This window comes from Nicrophorus vespilloides, unplaced genomic scaffold (assembly GCF_001412225.1).
Source record: "Nicrophorus vespilloides isolate i.1.1-1 unplaced genomic scaffold, Nicve_v1.0, whole genome shotgun sequence".
Taxonomy (NCBI): domain Eukaryota; kingdom Metazoa; phylum Arthropoda; class Insecta; order Coleoptera; family Silphidae; genus Nicrophorus; species Nicrophorus vespilloides.
The window spans coordinates 217,242-227,577 of NW_017097187.1; the positions used below are offsets into that span (position 1 = coordinate 217,242).

A 10,336-nucleotide genomic window follows, 5' to 3' on the forward strand; every position below is an offset into this window, starting at 1 on the left:
TAATATAGACGATTAATAGTCCAATTTCCTTTTTTTTTGGTGTCTGTTAGTAACAAACGAAAGGACAAATTACGATCGGTTTGTAATATTAATAAGTAATAAAAAAAATTGGATCAAGTGAGTGATTCGGCAGATATTGCGTAATGAATGAGTGTGAGAGAGAAGAAATAGAACGAAGTAATATAGAAGAACGGATTGTAATAATAATAATATCCTGCGGCGTTACGTAATTCGGCGTTTTTTTTTTGTCACGGTTTCAGTTTTTCGATCGGGCCTACAAATGCGAAATCGATTTTTCACCACTTCTTCCGTTCCTTCTGGAAATTTAGTTTTAGTTTTGTTTTGTTTTTTTGGGGTTCCGATATGAAAGTTCGGTGCAAAGCTGTGCCACCTTTCGTGGCTCACGCTATTTCCATACCGCGGATGGGTCGGAGGGCGGCGGTTTGATGGATGTCGGGGAAGGACGAAAGGAAGGATACACGTTCGCGAAAATTATTCCGCATCCTCGACGCTCCACCGACCAATCGCGTGCCACCGAATTTGTTGTTAGGACAAAGTGGTGGGTTTAGCAGTTTCCCTTTCGTCGATTGGTCGATCATCTCGAAGAGATGGCCTTCTCTTAATTGACGGTTAATTTGAGCTCCGGTGCGCAATTGGCTACCAATGGGAGCGTTACGTTTAGGTGCACCATCCGGTGAAGCGCACCAATTAATTACATTACATTTCAATAACGGTACAATATGGGGGCCATCGAGCAGAGAAAATCGGAGCTCAACAACATCCTCCCAACAACACAACACGGCACGGCACGCCGCATCGGATAATCCTAAAGCAGAACAACGAGTGAGGATTTTGATCATCACCAATTTGGAACACCGATCTGTCCTCTTTCACTCTGCGAATGGCTTAATCATCATCATCATCAACATTGAAATAAAAAATCGAGCCAATTAAGCCACCGAAATTGATTGATTTAATTGGCCGCTGCACGTTCCCAATCGATAACATTTTAAAATGCACACCAAAAAATGCTCCATTTACATTTCAACGATTTTCGAAACCATACCAAGCCACTAAGCACCTTTAATCCATACACACGTGCTGCATTTTATTGTTTCAATGATTCTCCAACCGTTCATTCTTCATCCTATCACAGAATCAACACAACCAATTAATTTCATCTACAAATTCCGACATAAAAACATCCGGAAACCAATATAACGTTTTCATTAACTTAATCAACCTCAATTCCCAATGCTCATCAATATTTAACATATTCATTCATCAATTTTTAATATTTATACACAAATAATCACATTTAATATTTTTTCAATATTTTGTAATTATTTTCGATATCAAAGTAATGTAGTTTCGGTTTTGTTTGGTCAAGAAATAGAAATTGTAGCAGTATGCTAAATGGTTTAAATATGTAAATAAATAGTAAGTATACACAACCCATGGTCACCAACCTGAGGCACTAAAAATAAGTTTAACAGGACTTGTATATTTACAAGTTCCGCTCTGGATGTATACAGCAGACTCGAATGGTCCCAAACATCAAATGAAGATTATATAAATTTACGAAATTTGATATAGTAATTAGATTTATAAATATTTGATTAAGATGCATGATTCAATAATTACATTATGGAATGTTATAAGTTTTTTACTAGAAATAATTAGAGTTTGTTACCGAAACTGTTCGATACATCAAATTACGATCATTCAAAATAATTATACAGAGAGACCGGGTCAGATGGATGCACTGCAAAGTCAGTGCTCCTGCTTCTTATCATACCGGGTTTTACTCATGTACGAACGTTTTCTTTTAAATTTATTTTCCTTCAGCATCTCAAGTGCTGTAATCTAATTTGCACGAGATCCAATCAAGATAATTAAATCGCATTTGCCAATTTCCTTCTGCAACAGATAGAGAGAGACTAGACTAGATTCCGGGGCAGAAGATAAAAAAAAAGAAAAACCAGAGAGCTTGCGTTTCCACTATATAATATGGGGAGCGATAATCATAGGTGGAGCGTTGCGAAATACAGCTTACCTTCGTTGAAAATTACAAGGCTTTTGCGTAATCCACAGACAGGCACACAGACGATTTTACGAAATTAATCAACAGTTGTAGTTGCACGAAATTTTCATTTATTTATTTATATATGTATGTATGTAACTTAAGGCGGCGACGAGGAGAAGAACACGTCCGCACTCTGCAAGCGAAAGATTCGCACTGCCTCCTCCTACCTTCGTGCTTCGGGAGGCGAAGAATCTTTCACCTCCAGCTCAGGTAAATAATAATTAGGATCGCGACATTTTACAATTATTTCTTTCAACTTATTAGACTTTATTTGGCAAATGCCTTCAAACGATTTAGATGTGTTTCTGTAATGAAACAAAGTCCTCAATTAGTGTATCTTATAGTTATACAACTTTACCAATTATTTCTTATACAGTAATTGCATTTCTTTAATCTACTAAATTGTTTTTCTATAATTAAAATTTATTTGTATTAAATTATAAATAACATTGATGTAACTATACTTGTTATGGACCCTTGAAGGGTTATCGACTGTAGTCCTACACCTCCGGGTAATTAAAATAAGCCAGCAATTGGGGCTCTCACGTTTCGGAAACTTGAGTATTTTAATTGGCTCCCGGCGAAACAGGAAAAAAAAGTACAACAACTAAAATAAGTGTGTTATTCAATCTGCGTCAAACAGAACAGAACAGTTGGCCGAGCTGATTCTTCTTTTTTTTATTTTATTTTTCTGTTTGCAAGGCAATGTACACACACAATGATTCGATTACAATCCAAATATCGCAGTTGGCAACGCGATTCCAGTGACAGCCACAGGACGACGGCTAATTGAAGTGAGCTTATACTTAATTTGCGGCAGTTGCGTGTCGTTTTTTATCTCTGAATTGGAGCATGGAAACGCTTCGCAGAAGGAAGAGGAGAAGACGATGGATGGATGGAAGCATCGCATTCGGTAATAATTAAAATAGAATTAATTATTTAACAGTTGGTAATGGCAATTAGATTGAGGAAATGCATATATGAGAAACGCGATTACCGAGAGCCTCTCGTTCCTCATATCTGAAGGCATTCCGCTTGCTCGAACTGGATCGCAACAAATATTCAGCAATTATAAATTATAATAAAGCATTTTAACAATGTTCCTGAACTCAAAATTTGCTTCCTGCATCCCGAAACACAAGAATTCAAACGTCATAATAAATAAATTCATTCAAATTAAATTCATTTCCGTAACTTCGTTAATCAATTTCATAGATGGCGTATTATTTGACATATGTCACAATTGAAGTTTAACAGTCTCCATAACAAATTTAATAACATTAGTTAATTAATTATAAACAAAATAATAATTGTTAATTTGCTACTGTTGGGAAATTTCAAAAACGATTTCTAAACAACAAAATTTAACATATTATATTGAACAATGTTTTAACAACAAGTTTTGCAATGCTTCGCAAGAAACGTATTGTATTCTAAATAAACTTCATTAGTAACGAAACGGAAAATGTTTTTTGCGCAAAAACAACTCATACATATAAAATAAATGCAAATGCTGGAAACTTGCGAATCACTCTTTCGAACGTTACGTTTTTTTTCCTTTAAATTGCCACAAAGAATTTGGAGAGCTGTAATTTTAGAGGAATTAAATTCAAACAATGTATTAATTGCGAAATTGAGAAACACAACAAAAAAAATTATAATAAGTTAATAAAGGAAGAAGCAATAGGATATGAAAGTCGGTGCATTCCGCTAATTTGTTGTTCAAAGTTTGCAAATTTAGAAAATACAATAACTCTTTTATTATATAATGCAAGTAGATTCGTTTCAGTTAATGTACTCAAATATTTAATTAATTAATATATGTATTTGTTAAGAGCTATTCATTAATATTAAGATAAACTAAACAAATTATAAACGATAACATCGAGTGTTTGTGTTACGTGATTTTTGGAGATTATATAAATTGCTACCTTTAATGTTGAGTGTTACACATGAAAGGTTGAATACCGATTAAATACAAGGACAGTTTACTATAAAACAACGAAATCGAATCGTTTGTTAACAAAATTTCGTTACCGAAAGAGGATTTTGTAAACGCAAACAATATTGTACGAGCAAATACACTTTAAAGCCTAGACAACTAATTTAAACGGCGTCTAGACCGTTACATGTAGCGCCGTTTCAAAATCCGAGAGAAAAACATATATTGAGAAAATGAATTAATTTGCTTTCGAAATGGCGTTGAGAGGAGTAAATTCGTTGTACAAATAATTCCAGAATTAATTCAAACTGTTGAAACATATTGGGAAAGTGAATTAATTTGTATTCGGTGAAAAATAAACAAGAACTTGTATCTTTATGCATTTAAAAACTTGTCGAAGAATAGTACACTTTGTGGAGATATTAAAAATGAATTTGACTCAGATTTGAGCGGTGAAATCAATGCTTTCATTAGTCATCAATTGAAGCGGCCTTGAAAGATTGTTAACATGTTTGTGGTCAATGAAATTGGAGTATAGAGTTTGTTTGTGTTACATTTTCTATGCAACTGAGTTAAACAATGTTTGTTGATTTGGATTTGAAGTAAATAAGTGATGTTTTGTTAATCCACTTAAATAAATCCGAAGACACGTAATCATTTTCGATGGACCTTGAATTTTTGTGAAGAAAAAAGTAAAATTCCATTCCAGTATTGGAACGGCAAGGACGTCGTTCCACTCTCACATTTTACGTACGAAACTGATCTCCGAACACATCTTGGGCAATTGACAATGCATGATGATGATGATCTCATGGACGGATCAACGGTGAGTTAACGATTGAAGTCACGAAGTGCATCCGTAGGTGATCAACAATTGGATCAAAGCTTCGGAAGAGAAACGAGCGGCTATAAATAAACCGTTTGATAATCGGCGCAAAACTATATTGCGATTACGCCATCCGGCCTTAGGTATAAAAGCAACAGACGAAGGAGAAAAGAACAAACACATAATGCGGGCGAGAAACGTGCGAGATCTCAGGCAAAGATTGGCCGCAGCTGGATCCAAAAACCAATGTGTCTCAGGTAAATGGAGAGAGATGTCCAGACCGAGAAAGCTACTAAAAGGCTAAATGTGTATCACTCGAAATGTTTATAACATAATTGTGATAAGCCGAAGGAAACAACAAAAGCGCGACCACGAGGCGAGGTTGCGTAACAACCAGAGCACAGCCAGCGAGAAGAACTGTTCTATTGCGACAAAGAAATTGAGGTCGTTATACAATATACACCCGATTATTACTATCCACCTTTTTTTTTAATTCGTTACCTCTTTTCTTGTCTTCTCGACTCTTGACTCCACCAGCATTTGGGTTAATAAGAAAATGTGATTATGTCACGGCGACGAAATCCGAAAATCGATGCGGAAAAGGCAAAATTGTTCACCCAATTAACGAACGGAACTTAATGCACCGTGAACTTCCACGTACACTTCCTAATAATCATAAAAATTGATTGAAACAACAACAACAAACAACAAAAAAGGTATATGAACGAACAATTTAAGATCTTTCTATTTTATTGGCACGTAACAATTTCTAATCGTTGCGCAACAAAACAAGGGAGACAACGAGGAAAACACGACAAGAGTCTTTGTGTTTGAGCGTTTTACAAAATAAAAATGTAGAAATCAATAACAATTTTTAGCAGAATTCATGTCCAAATTTCCCAATTAGTTGCAGTTAATGACATAATTGTGTTTAGTAAAAAATACAAACTAATAACATATAATTATTTTTAGTTATGTAATAGCATCATTACATTGTTTATTAATACACACAAAATTCTGCTGTTTATAGGAGTGACATCATTTTCAATTTATTACAAAAAATTTGTTTCCAAATTTAGTAATTTCTCAATAAATTTGATATTAGTTTTAATTGAGTGATTGAAAATTGTTTTTATTTTCACTGGTGTAAATGCAAAGTATTGTTTTAAATGTAAAGGAAAGTCTTTAAAAGAGCTTAAGCGAAAGTATTTCAATATCTAGATCAGTTTGTAATTTCTACATAAATATTTCATACATGCATTTTGAGTCAAAAACTTATAAGTAAATCAAATATAAACATTTGATAATTAATCATTCAAAAACATTGCAAAATATATTTAATGATTCAACAAATTTTAAATATGTACATGTTCTCAATATTCATATAACTGCAATTAAATTCTGAGATGTGCTATTATTATAAACCTGAGTAATTAGCGAAGATCGGTCGAGAGACACGTTTTCGTTGCGCTCGGGAAAACTCCGATTAATCAGCATAATACGAATCTAAATCCGGATTTGGCACTAAACGTGCCAATATTGATATTCAACACGAGCCACAATTCTAGTAGTTAAAGCTTAAGTATGCAAATTATCTATTTATTTTAATTAACAATTAAGCAGAAAATCTAGTTTAATTATTGAATTTCTATATTACAATTAAGGAAATTTAGATCAGTTTAAATGAAATTTTTAAGAGTTTCAAATCGTTTGTTGAAACGATGATTCAATCAATTTGTTATGATAAATCTGAGCTTTGGAATAATACACATTTTTTTTTTAAAGTAATCTATGAGTTAATAGCGACACGTCATAGGACTGATTAGGGAGTTGAAGAGCTAATTAATCGGTACGACTGTTATTGGAAATCATTAGAGACAGGAAAAGACTTGGGTCTTTAAACTTTTTTTTTCTTTTTGTTTTCATTAATTACATTCAAGTGGACGACCCACATTTAAATCCGCATTAAAAACAAACGTTTCACATACATCTTACAATTTATATTGAAACTAATTTATGAAGAAAAAAAATAAAACAAATCACAATTTGAATTTAAAATTAGGCATTAATAATTGTGGAAACACTAACATTACATAATACCTCATTTACATGAAATCAATAGTATGAAAATGCGGGATACCGCAATAAAGGCAGGTAGATTGTAATAAGCCGGAAATATTGAGTTTAAGATAGTCAAAGTAGATTACTTTAAGATATTGTAGATAAAAATGGATTAATTGATTAGTCTTAAATTACCGAAATTAAATTAGCAATTATTTAGTAAAAGTAAAATGATTGTTTGCCTATAAAAGCACGTGATTCCAGAACGAATTAATTATTGCGAAACCGATCGGATATAAGTAATTAGAAGGAGTCATTATAGTAGTGAAGAATAAGAAGAAAAAAAAACAATAAACAAACAAGCTAAATCCCCTTCACGCACCACGAATTTCCCATTAGATTGTAAATAAATCGAGTCTTATATAATTGTTTTGTATTCCCTCTTCGAGCGGATTTAGCATTGGATTTTAGATTTTTCTGGGCCATTAAACATTTGCACGCCGCAACTTAAGTGCAAGGCATATTCATTAATTAAGCACAGGGACGTAAGTTGTTATGTTTTTATTTTCCCTGAAGAAGGTTGTTTTCCCTTTGGAGCTTAAGGATTTAGAGATCAAAAGTCGTCCTAAAATGAGAGTAAAAGCAACTAGTTGTAAAAAAAAAGTTACAAATCTGCACCGACCGTTAACAAGAATTAATCCACATCCGGACAAATTGAACAGCCTCTCGTGGTTTCCTACTATTATCCTATAACCACTTTCGACGACGATGGTGGTAAGTTAATCCTCGTCGTCAGCACAATTATTCTTCGCGTAGGAACAAACTGCAGAGGCATTGCCCATCCATGGCGCGACGGCTTCGGGTTTGTACTGAGCTCACCAAAAACTGGAGTCAAGGTACAGCCATATATATATATATATGTACAATATACACGCACACAATGGGAGAGCCACGCTCGTTGCGCAACGGCGGCTCGATAATCGCAAAAGCGGATGGAACAAAACAAAAACACGGCGTTACGAATAAAATGATAGGCAAACGCACGCGAAAAAGCCAGTACACTTGCAAGTAGAAGAAGAAAAAAAAACGTTACTAATTTTACTGCAAAATTTCTCGAAGATAAGCTTCGAGCGTTAGATAATTGCTGTCATTCTATGACGCAAACAATTGAAAACACACAAACGAACTTTACACAACAAATTATTAAACAATATTATTATAGATAATATTAGTATTTTAATGATTTTCATTTGATGTTATGTAAATGATCTTCTTTTAGTATTTTATATTATACTAAGAACTCATTACTAATTGATTAATGCAAATTAAAGTAAATGTTTTGAAAGTAAATGAGTATTTTTGAAAATAGTATAAATAAGTAGTATAAATTTTTACTCGTATAGTGAAACATATTAATACATATAATATTTGTACATCCAGAACTTCTCTTCTCATTGTTACTCGTTAAGTGAGTAATTTTTCTTACAATTCATTTTGCTCGTTAAGGAGGTTCCACTGTATACTAATTATAAAATACAATTTAACGTTTTAAAGTAAAGAAAAACCCACAGAGTTTATTGCAGACAGATGGTGAAATCGACAGCTGCCAAAAGTAATTTTAAACAAAATTTACGCAGCCAAGTAATAAAATACAGGTATTATCATTTTAATTTTTTTTTGTTGGTTAAGCAATTAAAAGTGCAAAACTGGACCAATCTTCTTGTGTCCAAAAAAAAAAACAACTACAAGAACGACGTCGATGATGATGAACTCCGGCCATGAGATTCGCATTGTTCCATTTATCCTTCGGAATAATAAACGATCTTCGTACTTTAATTTAAGCGGATTTAAATAATTTTTAAATCTGGCGCGAGACAATGAGTTTTGTCGCAACGCTCATAAGAGTTGGCTTCATTAAAACGCAGGTATTGTTCCGATACAAGTAGAAAAAAAGAAATAATTGGGCCGCCCCCCCTCAATTTGCGTAAATTTCCCACGTCCGTTGTTCTTGTTTCTAAAATGAAAATAATTCACGTGAAACATTATTGTTTGATATTATTAATTTGTTCGCCAAGTTCTCTATTGGACATGAACGAACGGACGAGGAGCGATGAAAATTATTGAAATTGTGCGTCCCGTTACGGCCATGCGGGCGCCCATACCAATTTCCGAATCGGAAGGACCAAATGGGTTCAAGTCCACACGAAATAAACGTCGATTTGTTGAACAGTAATTTGACAAAAAAAAAAGCGTCTGATGTAATTTTATCTCAATACAAGTTACAATTAAGGAAACATAATAACGCTGAATAGATCTGCGATGGCACGAGGCAATATTTCATGAAACAAGAATCACGCTGTTTCCTTCTTTTCGTTACAGATCTCCGATCTAGTTCCACGTGGCTTCATGCATATAATAATACTAATAATAATTCAGGGTGGACGATTACAATTGTAAATCGCTTTTGCTTTTACTTTGACCTCTTGACATGCGTCGCGCAAGTTCCGAGTGAAAGCCGAGATGGTCTTTCAAAAAAAAATTTGTAAAGCGCGCGTGAAATGCAAAAGAGCCTGAAAGTCTTCGCATTTATTACATCGAAGTAAATAAATTTAAAAAAAAAAAACGAGTACAGAGAGAAGACGACTTCGAGATCTGCATTTGGGATCGAACAGAACCGAATAATGTTTATAGTTTTAAATATTTTATAGGATGAAACTTTCGCGAAGAAAGTCAAGACTCTTCGGATCATCCACCAAATTCGGGTCAATCACAATATAAAAAAAAACACATAAATATACACACTGCAATAAAAAAAAAATACGAACGGGGACAGATTGAGATTTTGAAATTTTTGTTTTCTCGATTCGCTCAAGTTTTGCTTTTGAAAATTCACAAACAGGAAACTATTTCAGATGCATTTATTATTAACATCCATACTTCGTACATTTATACTTCAATTTAAATGCAATGGGTAATTTAGTTTTTTTTTGTATTCCACATACGTTTGCTATGGTTTTTATTTTTCTTCCACTACCGGAAACTGAATTTAAAATTTCTGGCTGGTTGCATCCGACTTATTTGTGTGTGTACACGCCGTAAGTGTATGTGTGTGCATCCTGTTACAAATTACAAACCGTGCTTTTATTATTGCTCCTTTCTGTGTACACCATCGCGCAGAACCTTTTATATTAAATATCAGCAATTAAATAACCATACTGACGAAACACAAAAAATGCCCCAGACATCTTTGAGCCGAAGAACTCGTATCCGGTGTACGAAATGCATTTACGATATGTAAAAATCTCCTCGTGTTATTTAAATTTAGAAGAGAGTAGAAATCTGGGCCACTAAATGTATTCACGTCGCGTCGCTCGAGCCTCTATGTCTTCATCTTCAATTAATATCGAGATATTCCGGATGG

The 10,336-nt window shown here is 33.9% G+C and overlaps 1 protein-coding gene across 3 annotated transcripts in view; it reads right to left on the reverse strand.

Moving 5' to 3' along the window:
* LOC108559354 overlaps positions 1 to 10,336 on the reverse strand; it is a 37,327-nt gene that overhangs the window by 24,745 nt on the left and 2,246 nt on the right. Inside the window, exon 1 of one of the 3 annotated variants that reach the window (XM_017916604.1) lies at positions 7,598 to 7,778. The exons of the other annotated variants lie outside the window; for them this stretch is intronic. The gene's annotated coding sequence lies outside the window, so the exon portion shown is untranslated. Of the gene's footprint in view, positions 1 to 7,597; positions 7,779 to 10,336 lie in introns of those variants that run through there. 3 annotated transcript variants of the gene reach the window in all.